This window comes from Fundulus heteroclitus, chromosome 3, assembly GCF_011125445.2.
Source record: "Fundulus heteroclitus isolate FHET01 chromosome 3, MU-UCD_Fhet_4.1, whole genome shotgun sequence".
Lineage (NCBI taxonomy): Eukaryota > Metazoa > Chordata > Actinopteri > Cyprinodontiformes > Fundulidae > Fundulus > Fundulus heteroclitus.
Window position 1 is genome coordinate 10,446,010 of NC_046363.1, and position 15,753 is coordinate 10,461,762.

At 39.0% G+C, this 15,753-nt stretch overlaps 1 protein-coding gene across 1 annotated transcript in view; it reads left to right on the top strand.

Annotated features, from left to right (window-relative positions):
- The first annotated feature begins 310 nt into the window (after nucleotides 1–310).
- LOC105933410 (myelin basic protein) overlaps nucleotides 311–15,753 on the top strand; it is an 84,310-nt gene continuing 68,867 nt past the window's right edge. The window contains exon 1 of the mRNA XM_012872919.3: nucleotides 311–609. The gene's annotated coding sequence lies outside the window, so the exon portion shown is untranslated. The remainder of the gene's footprint in view (nucleotides 610–15,753) is intronic.

Consider the following 15,753-nt stretch of genomic DNA (forward strand, 5'->3'; position numbering starts at 1 on the left):
TGTTCTTTTTTTTCCCCCCTCAATACCTGCCCTCACGTAGCTGATGGTGCCCATGGGCAAGGTCTTGCTGAGTGAAGGTATTACGCAACTTCTAACACATTTTTTGTATAGAATAACGTAGAGCGCCGCATGTACAAATTGCGCAAGTGATTCTTCTATCCGGATTTCCATGCAATAAATATTGCTACACAGAAAATTCGTTGTAAAATGATTAGCACACAACCCTGACTGTAGTCACAACGATCATGCACAGACGTGCGCCAACGTGCTTCTGGAGCCTCCGATTGTTGGCGGACTTAACGCTGCATTCCGCCCCACCCCTCGACGACATCATCACCACCGCTTCACCTCAATCAGGAAGCACGGATACGCTGTTTTTCTTTCAGGTTTTTCATAACTAACGGAGACTCTGGTAAAAGCTTTAACCGAAAACAAACCAGAGGAGGGTACAAAAAAAAAAAAAAAAAGGGGGGCGCTTTTATGAACGATGCTGTAGGGGGGAAAAATGATTCCACTGTGAACCACTGCTGTGAGAAGACTTACAGTTTTGGTTACATCCAGTGCAGGACTCAGCTGTGGATGTATTTGACACAGACCAAACGGAGAAGGGTATGTTGCACAAATTGACAACACTATACACTGTTGTGAGAGAGCAGTTGTTGTAGGAAACACACGCCAACACGCCATGGGTATGTTACCGCTGCGTGTTTGTTGATTTACATCTTTACGACCGGAGGTTACGCGGTGTAACCATAGTAAACCTGTTATCCACGTCGACTTGTTTACATATTGTAAAGGACGTTTAGAAACCTACGGCGTGACGTGATTTTTTGTTCTTATTTTCTTTTCATTTTTTTTTTTTCAAATTCTAAGTTGTCGTAAAGTGTCTTAAAGGATACATCACACCAAACTGCCTCTGCGCTGGTCTGTCATGTGCCTTTATAGTGTCGTCCCCGACGCACGCACTAACCCTCCCAGTGTCAACTCCGCCGCTCCAAATCCCCTTAAGATATCTCACAATTAAGCGATTATTTACGCTCGGGCGTTGAGCTCCAACGCATTTAGCACAACCGAGGCGGTACGTTGATTAAATGTATCATTTCTTTATTTCGGCTTGTATAAAGTCGTCAAAGCACGATTCAATGGCGGGATTTTTCTTTTTTTTTGTTGTTAAAACAGTCCCGACTCATAGCTACCGGAAATGTGTGTCGCGTTGGAATCAGAGGACGTCCAATCAAATAGAGCAATGCTAGTAAAATGACAGATAATGCAGTTTGTTACAGGATTATTTGTATGCCGATTTTTATTTTTTTTTTATCATTATGAGTTGTGTCATGCAGCATGAGGTATGAAGTCATGCAGTGAATTTTCACTCCTTTAAATTTGAAAGATTTAAAATAGAGGCTGGTGCTTGTGTTTCAGTTTGCTGTTTCTGCTTTAACCAATTGCTGTACCCATTTTTTGTTGTTGTTGTTGTTGTTATGTATTACTTGCTGTTCCAACACAGTGTGTGAATAACAGGATAACTTTTATTCTCCAAAGATATTTATAAGGCATTGTGCTGATTATGTGAAAGTGTCCCTATAATAAGCAGGGTATGATCTTTGTTTTGAAGTAGAGATGTGCCATCAGATTCCCTTGAGGTCTGACCTTTCCATTCCAATTTTAAAAGAATCTAACCTTCACACATAAAAGTATGTGTTTAGCATTTGCGCCAGTCGATTTTGTTAAACTCAGACAATATGTATTGGAGTGCATGTTCTTGTTTGATGCTTGAGACCGCAAATGGTAGGATTTCAAAGTGTTGGTATATGTAATGAAAAGAAGAAAAAAAAACATTTTCACTGGATTTGACCTGCTGATTGCCAGATTGGAGGCGATAGAGGAAAAGCTGTCCTTTTCCAATCTATGCCGAGTTTCGTGGTGCGTAAGTGTGCTTTAACCTTTATACTCTTCATAAATATTGTTTTCTTAAAGTCAGGATGCATAAGACTCATAAATATTTAAAGTCCTTAAATGTGTTCAAAGAATTATAGCTATAACACACAACCATGCGTACCTCTGGAATCGGTGAACAATGATTCAATTATAGAAATATTAATATTATTAAAGAAAATCCAGTTTGTAACAGGGTTATTTGTAGGCTGTATTTCAAATTACAGTCTTAAAGGATATTTATCTTGCAGCATGAGACATGTAATCATATGGTTGGGCTTTAAGCCTTTACATTTGTAAGATTAAAGAAGGAGGTTGGTGTTTGTGTTTCAGCAGGTTATATGAAAATAATATATCAATTTCTAGTTTTCTTTGAGGTCTGCACCATTAGTTCCACTCTGGACCAAGTAAAACAGGTTATTTTTTTCTGTACGGGATATTACATATGCAAAGATACTGTTGGGTGATGGATTTATAGACAGAAACTGATAAGAATTCATAGTTTTGATGAATTTAATGAATAGAAAAGCAATAGTTCCACTCTTTCAGTATTAGATCAGCCATCGCCAATCAGTGCTGACAAAGGGAAAATTGTCCCACTCCAGTCTGGTCAACTGGTGAATCATTCAGTTTTTTGTGCTTTTCATGAAAATTGTTGGGTGTTGTTGTTGAGTACGGTGAAGATTTGCTTCAGCCAGTGGACACACTGAGCTGCTGTCATACATGAAGTTTGTAATGCATCAGGGAAATGAAATCACTTTGAATCTTAAACAGAGGGCTCCTGTGCAGCACCCGTTACAAAACGAGGACATTCACCAGTAAAAAACTGTTTCTCCTTTCTGTTTACTTTCAGCTTCAGTCTTGAAATGACACTTGCAGTGGAAGAAGCAGCTGAAGCTCTTGCAGCGAAGCGTAAAAATCAAGCGTTTTTAAGTTTTGATATGGAAAGCAACACCGGAGGCCGTAGCGGTTTGCTGTTTGCCTGTGGTTCCTGCTTTCCATACGCTTTAAATAATCCTCTCACACATGATTGTCCGCTTATAGCTGAGCCGCACAGATTTATTAAGACCTGCTGCTGTAAACATTGTTTTTCTTTCTTGGGAGTTAATGCCAGATATCCCCCAGAACTGATTGATACCTAATGCGGATTTAATTCTCCCCTTTACAGATCCCCCTTCAGGTGGTGAAACACTGAGGGGTCATTCATGGTATCCTTTCTACATGATCGTGTCATGTGTGTGAAACGCTGAACATGCTGTGGTTTCACTTTCTCTGCAGATAGACGTCTTTTACTCATTTTTGTGGCACCGCCGGCTCGTACTGATCGAAAGCATTCAGCGTTTGCTGCGACTTACCTTCGCGTCGTTTGACAAGAAAGCTATATTTTGCCTCCAGCTACTTGAGCGGGGAAGGCCACAGGAATGCATTCCATTAAATTTCATAGGATTTGCCTCAGCCAGCGGGAAAGAGGGCCGAGAGGTGTTCTTACACAATCGCGCGTCTCGCTTGGCATTCCTCTGTGCTTATGAACGCCACGGAGACAGCGGCGTGGTTGTGTGAAACTTTTGCCTCCTGTCAGGTTTCTGTGCCGAGAGATGTTTGCTTTCCTCCTGCTTGCTAAGTGCACCACATCCACATGGTACATCTGCTGTTTAAAGGTGATAAACTGAGGTTAGCTCACTTCCGTGCTCTTAGGCTCACACACACTTCCTCTTCTTTCTCACTTCCCGTCCTGTCTGTGCCTGTTCTTGTTCTTGGCAGACAGGTTGAGTTGCATTACCTGCTGCAAGAACTCCTCCGGTGCATCATCACTGGGGTTTTTAGATTTGGCCAAGGTGTGGTGCTCTGATGGCTTCTCTTGTCATTACTTGTTGCGTCATGTCCTGAAGTATTGGAGGGTTAGGGTTAGAGAGTGGCATACCTACAATTGTGTTGCTGACAGATAGGATTGTTACACATTGTTACAGATAAACCAGAGTTTTATCAATACAATATTCAATGTCATTTTAAAGCATTTAAGTGATGAACTCCCACATCGTAGTTATTAATGTCAGATGAAGGAAAAGAAAATGTGGTTTCATCTTTAAAAATCTATCCCAAATGTCTCACAGGCATTTTTTAACAAACAGCTGTAGATAAATATGAGAAACGACTGAAAAACAACCTACTTAAATGCATAAAAGTATAATTATAACGCAACATAGACCATCTTGATAAAAACGATATAGTCTAATCTTATATTTCTTTTAAACAAATATCAATATATTTTTTTAAAGTTTGAGTGACACCAAAAAAGCCAAGCAGCATCTCGCTGCAGTGTATTGGGGACAAAAAAAAAAACAGAGTGCCTCACTGCAAAATCAAAATAACTTTAAATGCAGGTTCCTCCACAAACCTGCATAGGTAAATCAGAACTGTCCATCCTACAGTGCAGTTAGAGGAGAGTTTTATTCTGTTCTGTGGATTTGTTTGCAAATTTTGGTTAACTTGTGCAAAAGAACAAAAGAAAAATAAGTAGAGTGTAACTTGCCACTTTCAACTTTATACTTTATTTTGATTACATTATGCTTATTGATATATAAAAAAAAAAATCCTTGTAAAAATAACGCTTTATACACACTTTTTGTTTGTGACTATTTTCACCGCAGAGGTGGCTAGAACCTGAAAGGGCTGAGCTTTTGACACGTTGATGTTAGAACTTCTTTTTTTAGTCCTGAGAAAATGAAGACCAGATTGATATGAACTGACTCTCCCCAAGCAGCAGCATTCCTGAATCTTGCTTTAAAAGAAAAGAAAAGAAAATAGTAAAAAGCAAGACACCAAAAAACCTGCACTGTTGACTGGTAATTTAAAGCACTTAAACAGCTGGGGGATAAAGATGTTTTTTGTAGATGGATAAATAGTCTTACTTATTGGTGGATATCAGGGTGCTGCTTTTCTGTGTTGTGTGTTCTTCTGTTTTTGAAGCTGATTGAACCCACTACGGTCACCACATTGTAAAATGACCCTTGACTCAAACAAATTCTATATGTTTGAAATGTCCAGTGAGATTAACACAGTGCTATGTTTATACATTTTTAAAAGTTGTGTAAAAGTTGTGTGAGCCAGCCATTAGCTGGTTGTACTGTAGTGCTGCTGTACGGGTAAAAACCCCAGTCTGCTAAAGTCCCACATTATTTATTCTCAGATTCTCAGCTTGTATCATGTCTTTTCAGGTACGCCGGTGAGCTTATGAACAGAAAAGTGTCCAGGTGAATCTCCATAAAAATGCAACTGGTGAATCTGAGCCATGTTGACGTCTGAATAAAAATGTCTGTGAAAGTAACTGATTATGATCGTACGTTAGTAAAACATCAGCGATGTCCTGTTAATTTCTCAGATGTCTGCCCTGTCTGTGAAGTATCTGTGTTTGTTTGCATTTCAAGTGGATCCTGTAACCTGGTCATTCAGGACCAGCGGCCTCATTTATATAACCTGTGTACACCCAAAACCGGGGCTGGAACTTGCTTACGTTACTTTCCATGCAAAAGTTGGGATCTGGAAAAAAAATAAAACTATGGGAAAATGTGCAGTCCCTCACACGGGTGACATTTGGACAAGGGCTGTCATAAACAGTTATTTTAGTAATCGATTTTTCTATTGATTATTCTGATGATTAATCGAGTAATGACATATTTACGTAAGCTTATTTTAGGTAGAGATAAAGGAAAAATGCAAATTAGCAAATTATGTAATTTTTTTTTAACAACAAGGATACATCTGCAGCTAAAAAGTTCTAGGATCAAAATGTTAAAAGCTCAGCCCTTTCTGGTTGACTTAAAATCAATACAGTGCAGCTATCTCTGTTGTGAAAATGGTCATAATTAAAAAAGGTAAACAGCTAATTTAAATTCAGGCATAATAAAAACTGCCTTTTTTCAAACTATTGTTACCGATATTTAATAGAATAGAAACATTTTTTACTGTCCCATAGTGGGGAAATTCTGGGGTAAAAGTGGCAAAAACAAGGGGGCCGAGACACCAGACTTACCAACAAGATTAACTCATATGAAATAAGCTAAATTTAAAGTTTAGCTGTGCAGCAGAAGGGGAAAAAACAATAATTAATAATAGATAATAAGGCAAATTCTCATTGAAGAAAAAATTGAAGAACAATCTGTTGTTTATTTACAGAACGATGTAATATTTTAGTCAAACCTGTTCTGTTGCACAAATTAACAAAAAACTACAAAGACATCCACAGAACAGAACCAAACTCTAAATTGGCAGCTCTGATATGTATCTGCAGGTATGTAGTGGAACCTGCTCTTAAAGTTAATTATACTCTGCAGTCAAGGAACTCTGCTTTGCTGTCCCCAACATCTTTAAACTGCAGCCAGATTCTTTATTTTTTTCTGTCCCTCATAGTTAATTTTACAGGACAACCTAACAAACTCCCCCTCTACTGACAGCTGCACTCACAGGACTCTTCTCTGTTTTCACAAATAGACCAGTTCACTGCTATTGTTTGGCTGCAGGTTTTTCGCGCATGCGCGCCGGACTGGTAGACAAAAGGCGAACACAATGGCGGACGCAAACACAGGAAACTGACGAGTTCTCCACGTATTTTTCTTCTTTAGATAACGTATCACAAGATCGTTTTAAGAGTAAGTTTATGGTTGATGGTATCAGATTGCCAGATCCACACAGCAAAAGCCTGAAGGGATGGAGCGAGTCTGTAAAATGCTGGCCAAGTGTTCCCTACCGCGACATATACAGCTGCCTTATAAACACGGCAGGCCAGTACGGACAAGAGAGCACAAAAGCCCCTGAAACCACTGGACGGCTACAATTATTTTATATCGGGACATAGGCACCAGCAACCCCCGCAACGCCATGAGGGATTAAGCGGGTCAGAAAATGGATGAATGGATGGATGTTCAGACATGTTTATGTAGCAGCACAAAGCGGCGTTGGACACAGACCGCGTCTCAGCAGAGAGGAAGACCCGCCTGGTAGGTTAAAAAAAAACATTGTTCACTACGGATTATTTAGGTGTTTTTGTCTTGTTAAAATGGGTGGGGGTGTCGGCGACATTGCAGCGTAAACACAGAAGTACTAGCGCCCGTGAACGGGGGCGTAATGGTGCCGCTGTCTGGAGCAGCATCGACACCGCTTCTCCGGGCCGTGTAGCGATCGCCACCTCCCCTCCGCCGCTATTTAAGTAGAACAATGACCAGTACAGAATTAAGTTGTATTTACCGGAGATGAAGTGTAGACTGCACATTCTGTCGTGGTATGATGGCTCCCCCAGTCCATTGGGAGTGTCTGCCTGCGCTCTTTTCATTGAAAATATCCATTTCTTTCTTCGTCCTTCCTCCTTCAGTAAACAACAGAAACGTACTTCCAACGATTTGGAATGCCTCTGTGTGCAACCGGGAGCACAACAAGCTGTAGGCATTGTTTAGATTTAAAAAATAAACTAACTAAAAGTACGCTCTAAATCACCCGTTTTGTCATGGTAGTAGACGAGAACAGTTCTGTTTTTGCCTACCCGCCGGACCCGGATGTAGCGCTGACGTCACGCGTGAACTACCCTATTGGTATAGCCCTCAAGCGATTGGCCGTTTGCCCGTCATGTTGACCAATCAAAACAAGCACAGGCGAGAGAGGAAAGGGGAGGACTGAGCAGCGAGTTGAAGCGCTAATTTTCGGCAGCTAGAAGCTAAGCCGATACCAGGCAGCCTGCAGTGTAATTTTATTTTCTGTTGAATTTAAAGTGTTCCCACATTTTTAAAACCTGAGACCTCTTTCTCTGCTCTGCTTTCTGTCTCCATAGTGGATAACCACACTTGCCATCCATGTATCAGCAGGCTAGGCTATAGATTAGCGTTAGCCTCCTGGCCATAATACAGTACGCTGAACAGATAAACGATGTAAAAGCTTCAATTCATAATTTTGAATTTTATGAATCGAGGTCCTTGAATCAGTCAATGAATCTTGACAGCTCTAGTTTGGACTTTTTTGTGGACTGATTTGCCGTTTTAGATACAAATATCTAAAACAATACAAAGTCGCCTATTTGGGATTACTTTGGCTACAAACCACATGAAAGAGGTAAACTGCAGGATGTAACTAAAGTGCTTTGTTGCTTCTACAGTCATGTAGTGCCAGCAAAAGACTCAAACGCCACGGAATTGCATGAGCATTCATGTGTTCAGTGTATAATTGGAATCGGGGCCCTATAATCGCCCGGTTCTGGCTGACAGTTTGGATGTAAACAAGGAAACATAACTCGTCGAAGCCCGATTGCCTGGCATTGTTTATGATGGCTGAAATTCGCCAAAAAAAATCTCTTAAAAAAGGAACATTGAAGAGCTATCGTCACTGGTTGATAAATTCGTTCAATTGCCCAACTTTACAGTCAAGTATATTTTGTACACCCGGTGGTCTACATATCAAAGTGATTTGAATTCATACATAGTAGTATTAGCCATTATCAAGTGGTTCTATTATATCCATCCATCCATCCAAGGCTATACCTTCTGTATTTGCTTATCCTTTATTTAAAAAAATCAAACCAGATCTTCAGGCAGTTCAGTAGTGGCCTTTTTTTTTTCTATTGATTAAAGCAAACCAAAAATGTACCAAACCCTGACTTTAAAACCAAAGTATGTAACAAACTGTGATATATTTATCACAGTTTGTTACATACAGAATCTCTGTCTGTTTCAAATCTCTCTCTCTCTCTCATACGTCTGTTTTTATTGATCCAAATGGTGAAATGTTGGCATCAACTCATTCTACATTTATGACATGCCAAGCTAGCAAATAAAGAGGTGTAATTAAAAGATGTTGTTCAGTGATGGGCTTCAGCAAAGGTGGAAAAGCTTGAACTATAATTGTGGTGTGGGAGGCAGAAACATGACTGTTTACTGTGGGAGGTAACAGCTCTCTCTGGCATGGACTAAGGGGAACAAACAAAAAAACCTATAGGAGTATTATTATGTTCTTTATTTTTCCTTTAGATCAAAATCAAGAGGCCATTGTTTGAATTTTTAGATTGCAAGCCTAGAATGATGCGTCTGTAAATCTCCACTGAAGAGAATCAAGTTTAGGCCCCTGGCTATACTAGTAAGCTTTGATAGGTGAGCCGGTGAGTAACAAATCAAAACAAACATCAGTCTGAAATAACAAAGCAATATATCTATACACAGCATTGGACATTTGAGAATTTTATTTCCTCCTTATATTCTTTTTGAAGCCATCATGCTGTTTCAAAAATATCCCAGAGCAAAATGTGTGCAGAGTAACAGGCATATATCCGTGCGTACTGCCACATTCCTCCTGGAGACATCCAAGTTTGAGCAAGAATAAGCCAGAAAGTGTCACAGTCTGCTAAATCACTCAAAGTCAATGTCACTTATTTGGATAAGACCATGAAACTGTGACGCCAACCTCATCATCTCCTGGTTACAGAGCAAGACACTTTAATGTTTCAGGCAGACAGCTTCAGCCCACAGGCAAACATTGTTTCTCTGTGTGGAGGAGCTGCTATAGTTCAGCCAGACAGCCACGGCTGAGTGTACAAATTTGACAAAACGGAAACTCATCCCCCAGCCTATACCCACGTGCAACTGTCTACACTTACTCACCGGGTAGAACTTGAACCAGACTGCTATTGTTACCCAATGAGGAGTGGTGACGGTCATGATGATTAAGTGATGCTGCCATGATACGTGTAGGTATGGTAGTTCATTTGACATTTTATCACTTGATAACTGGTTTGCCTTGCATGGCATTCGTCTGAGTGCTAACCCTATTGTTCCAAAAACAGACACACTTCACTTCCATATTCTTCATGGAGAAACAGCGTTATCTTAAAAATGCGATGGGGCAGTTCTCCTTTTGTTTCCACACTATGACTGTCTATGTTTTAGTATTGTTTCCAAATTGACTTAATTGTGAGGACAGGAAAATTGTAGGAGTCTTTTGTCACCTAGCTGACCAGCAGTCCACAGCAAGGCATGGGGTGCTATGGAAAGCTCTACTCCATACCATTGTTAAAAACTCCACCCATTTTTTTTTGCAGATGTGAAACCTTTGCATTTCAAAACTGACCCATGCCCACACCCAGGGCCGGATTATCCATAAGGGCCAGTGGGCCCCTTATGGATAATGACACATGCTTTAAAAATATATTTTTTATAAATTGTTATATTATTTACTTAAAATTGTTGAAAGACCATGCATTATTTGTTTTGTGAACACTGATGTCACAATAATAATAAATGATAAATAAATCAAGATTTTTTTGATTTCAAGATTTTAAAATTAGATATTTGAATATTGCTCACTGCTCATATGCCTACATGTAGTTGTGTAAGTTAGTAAATAGTAAATTACATTACAGAAATCCCCTTGATTATGTCTGATGTTTTTGACCGGAGGACAGCATGGGTAAAGGGGGAGGGGGGGCTTTGAGGTATAGTGCCCAGGGGCACCACATTGTCTTAATGCGGGCCTGCCTACACCTGGGGCTGGAAGATGTGGCGAAAAGCAAAATCTTATTATATATTTAAAAAATTTGGTCGATAAAATTTAATTCCGATATCAATATAAACAAAATAAAATCCTCAGAAAAACTCCCAAAATGCTCATAAACATCTGAAAAGTATTTTTCCAACTTTCGGCCTAAATGCACGAGTAACGTTTGCTGTTCCCGTTGCTAGTTGGCACGACTCTCCGACACATCTTGCAGCACACTGAAACCTAAAGTTTATCAGATCTTGGAGAGAAGAACCACTTCTGCTATCCAAAAATGTATAGTATGAACTTAGCTCATACTATACGTACGTAAATTCACTGTATGCTTTATAATCCTGTGCGCTTATGGTACGAAAAATACGTCTAAATATCTGAAAACATTGTATGCTAATCCATACCATCTTAGTGTATGTGGTGGGACAAGTGAGTCAAAATTCAAGACACATATCAATTGTAATATAACTATTTATGTAGATGTTATTATTATTATTTTATTATCATTATTATTGTTGTAAAAGGACAATAAAAAGGCTATAAAATGGGTATAGCAATAAAAAATAATGCTTTTAAAGCAGAACTAATTAAAATGCACTTTGTAATAAAACTAAACAGAGGTAACACCATTCCAGACAACAGCCAAGTATGATGTTCATCAAGTATTTCCGTGATTGTGACTGTAAACAGTAACAGCATATCAATGAGGAAGTAGAGTGCAAAACTATGGCACCCAGTTCTAAACACCCCTCAACCCCATTCACTATAGGAGGCCATTAATGACTTCTTCCTTATAGGGCTGGACGATATAGAAAAAAAGCTTATTGATTAAAAAACAAAATGCATATTGATCGATATCGATAATTGTTGAAATATTTAAACCCATATTTTATGTGCAGCTCTGCATGGACATTTTATGATATTGCTAAATGATTTAATTTTAATAAAGAATACAAACACAGAATCTCAATTAAATCTTTATTTAACCAACTTTTTTAACCATAACAGAACTTTTTTAAAGAAAAATAACTTAAGAGACCTGAGTTATGTTATTAAATACTGACAAAGAATAAACTAAAGTGACCAGTAAAATGACCAAAAGTAAATATACCAACAAAATAAGTAAAATAGCCTGTATAGATGGGAATAGTACACTAGTTACTTCTCAGGTTTCATAATTGAGAGGCTGACGCAGGGCTGAGGTTGTGGCGTGGGAAGACACAGATTGCAGCTCATTTTTCACTGATTCCCTGCACTAGTTGCACAATTTAGGGAGCGCTGTTAGAGAAAAACTTGCGTCCCAAAACTTTATATCACAGATCAAGAGTGGTGAGTAATTGTTTGAATCCAGGTTTTTCCAACTGCAGACAACAGCAGCATATCTATCACTATAAAGCATGTTACTGCATGTGTGATGGCCTAATGCTGCTTTGTCATTTTATCACAAAGAAGGGAGCCCAGTTTAGCTGCTGTACCTGCTTTTCTTTGGAAGAACTTCCAGAAAATTCCTACGAAGACGTGAGTCGCACGGGGCTGCACAGCTCGAGCTGCTGCTGGTGTGAGCGGTTTACGTGATGAAACAAGTTGGTTGCGTTACCAGACTTTGTTTTTACCGGTTCCTTGCAAATTTTATAAATCACTGGTTTATTTCTGTCAGACTGGCGAACTAGTAAAACCCCGTGTTGGGACCGTTTCCTCCGCCGCTCCTTGCTGCGACATATTCACGTGCTCTGTGTTGTGGTTTGAGAGGGCGGCGCTTTGTGACGGCGTGCCTGGGTCCGCGATTACGATTGGTCGAGAGGAAGTAGTGACTGTAGCATCAACTAATATGATAGGCTGAAAGGAAGGAAGGAAAACTGTTTCTATCGAACTTTTATCGACCCTATTTTTTCCTATCGCGCCACACGTCTATCGATCGATATATATTGTTATTGAATTATTGTCCAGCCCTACTTCCTAACTAAGTTTGTTGGGAAGGAATTCAAATCTGTGTTATAAACCATATTCATGATTTTAAAATGATTTGAAAATATAAATGCAAGGCCAAAAGGTGTATGTAATTCATATATATGACAAGCAAATGTCCAATTCTGATGGGTTGTGTAGGAAAATGAAAGAAAATGTTTACGCATGACGTGAAATAAAGAGATTTAAACCTAACACTTTGAAGCATTTAAACCAGCCATAAAAAGGGTCAACAAACAGAACTGAAAAACAAATAATGGAAAGAAGAAGACTGAGCTGAGCTAGGTCTAACTTCCTGGTTTATGTTTACTTGGTATTGCCTCCCTCTGTATGTGACCTTTGGCCTCATTGCTCCCTTAGACCAAAACCTACTTTTACTTGCAGATTTGCATGGTGCAAATATATGTTTATTTCTCATCTCCTCGCTCCTTCCCATTCCCTCTCCTCCACACACACACACACACATACACACATACAACCATCCTTAGTTTTCATTGCATAACTGATTTTCACAGAAGCTCTTAACATGGTGCTGTAACTGCAGGCAGTTGGAGGGTTAAAATAAGCTGTTGTTTGAAGGGCACAGGAGCAAACTTGGAGCAAAACAAAGGAGCCACACAATGGCAGACTTGGTCACGTGTTGCAGGCAGATAACTGGGTTTGTCTGCGTGTTTTGCAGTGATATGCTGGGTAGGGGCTTTATCAAATCGAGTATGTTTGTAGTTATAAAAACTAGATGTGAGATTCTGGAAGAAGTGTGTAAATTCTGCTACACAGCAGAGATTTACTGTGCGTGTTGACAGAGATATGCAAGAGATACAAAGAGTAGACTTGAAACTGGGGGCTCGAAAAGCAACCGTGGCAGGGATGGAACCACCAATGTTCTATATGAATACTGTTTGTTTTAAATGACTGACGATGCTTTTATTTTAGACAGTAATATTCACATTTTAATGTCTTGTTTGGAAAATACCTATGAGCAGCGTATTTGTTTTCAAAGAGTTTGTTGTTCTTAACTTATTCTCAGAGATGAGGGTACATGTAAGTAAGTCAAATTTTATTTCTATTGCACCTTTCACAGACATTGATATCACAAAGTGCTTCACAGGAGCAAAAAATATTCAAAAACACAATACATGCTTAAGCAAATGCTTGTCTAAATAAAAATGTCTTTAGATGTTTCTTAAGAGAGACTGGATTCTGTACAGCGAAGAGACAGCGGGAGGGCGTTCTAAAGTCTCTGGGCTACCACCTGAGAAGGATGGTTGCCGCGATTTTTAAAATGGGTCCGAGGTACCACCAACAACATTTGAGTTGATGTCCTTAAAGTTCTAGGCTGACAAAGAGGCTTCAAATATTTAGGAACCTGACCGTGGATTGCTCTGAAAGTTAAAACAAATTATTTTTAAATGTATTCTAACGTGCACAAGTAACCAGTGCAGAGAGGTCAGAATAAAGAGCTAAATAGTAATATCTACCCCTCTATTTGTTTTGGTCAGCAGCCTTGCTGCAGCATAACAATATGTAAAGTAGATGAATCCCTGTTAAAAATGGTTGAGGTTTGTACATCAGCATGAAATTGCAAAATATGTTTTTTTTTTTTAATAAAAACAATCACGCTGTGACTTTTTCTGTTGCCAATGTCTTTGCATTAAAAGCCGGATTCCCAGTAAATTTTAACAGCTGTGGTAGCTGCCCTATCATAGCCACTGGTGAAAAACAAAGTATATGATAATAAAACTCCAGAATAGCGGTTGTGTTTGCAACCGTAGGGTCTACTTTCAAATCTACAGGAAGAAATATTATATGTTTTTTTTTTTTTTTGGCACACTAAATAGGGTTTAAAGTCCCATAATAATAATATAACAGTTAATGTTCTTTTAAGATGATGTATATAAATTAGGTAGCTATTGTTGGGTTTGGATTCTTATACGGCTGCCACACTATTGCGTATCCACCTTTCATTTCAGTGGCGTTGAAGAGCACAGTGTCATGGGAAAATAATCAGCATCAGCTCACTTCTGATTTGATGCTGTCACATACCCAAAATGAACAGACTTCAACATATTTTTTGGACATGCCAAACGACATTCTGTAGCATCGTCACCGCAGCTCTCACAAAAGATTTATTACACACTGCTACAGAACTGATATGACTGAACTTAAAAATTACAGCAATGACCCAGTAATTACAATCCCTAATCTCATGCCGGCCTTTGCTGTCTGCGCTTAAGAGGTTTGCCTCACCCCAGCATGCAGGATGCTTGAAACAGAACTGAATCTGACAGCTCAGCATACTGTCTGATTATTCATGATAATTATCTGACCACTTAGTGCAGAAGAGGCCACTCTTCACCTGTCCCCCTATTTAGAGTGGGAGAACAGCAAAAGTCACACTTATATTTCAAAGACTTAACAGGACGTTATATTCCAAAAAAAAAAATGAAATCCCTTATATATGGGCCTCTTTAAGACAAACTTTTCAACAAGCCAGCATACATACTAAGATAGAAAACACTGTGACAACTCAATAAAACAAATACTTGCTTTAGATGTTTTCCAAAATGTATGTCAGTAAAAGCCACTTTAGCTTTTCATAAACTCACCATCTTATGTGCAGTTTTTGCACACAATTAACTGGCAGATAAATTTTTATTAAGGCCCTTAATCAAAACATCTAAAAACACTTTACAACATTTATCTGCATAAATGGCCGTCACTTGAAAAAAAAAAAAAAAAAAAAAAATCGGGCATCATAAACCATTCCTCAACCTTCAAGGCAATGGCTCATGGGAGTGCTAAATTGCTACTTTACGGACTTCATGTAGCTGCTCCATCCTGCAGCAATCAAGCTATCTTGTATGCAAACAAGAAAAGCAAGTGCACAATCAGCTTCAGTCAATACAATGTTCTTTGCTGTTCCTTGTCTAAATTACTGTTAAGTGGTGATGTTCTTTAGCCTTCTCATGCTGATGCCTCAAACTTATTTTTTACATTTCTGCTTTGCAAGCTATGGCAGTCCTAAACTTATTTTTGCTCAAATATTAGAAAATAATTTTTTCATACAAGTAAATAAAGACTAGTTTGATCAAGCTTGTGATCATGGTCATCCTAAATAGTATTCTATAACTACTCCAGTGCCTATGATTGTGTGCTAACTGACAATTATAGGATAATACTCACAGTTATTGTCCTATTCACTTACCTTAGTGTAGAACTACTGAGCTCAAGCTATGTGAAATGATTTACCCACCCTTTAAAATACTCCCTGAAGATTTTGAATACATTAGGCGTCTTTACGGGAGGAATTAGGCAATAGAATGCTGATGCAAT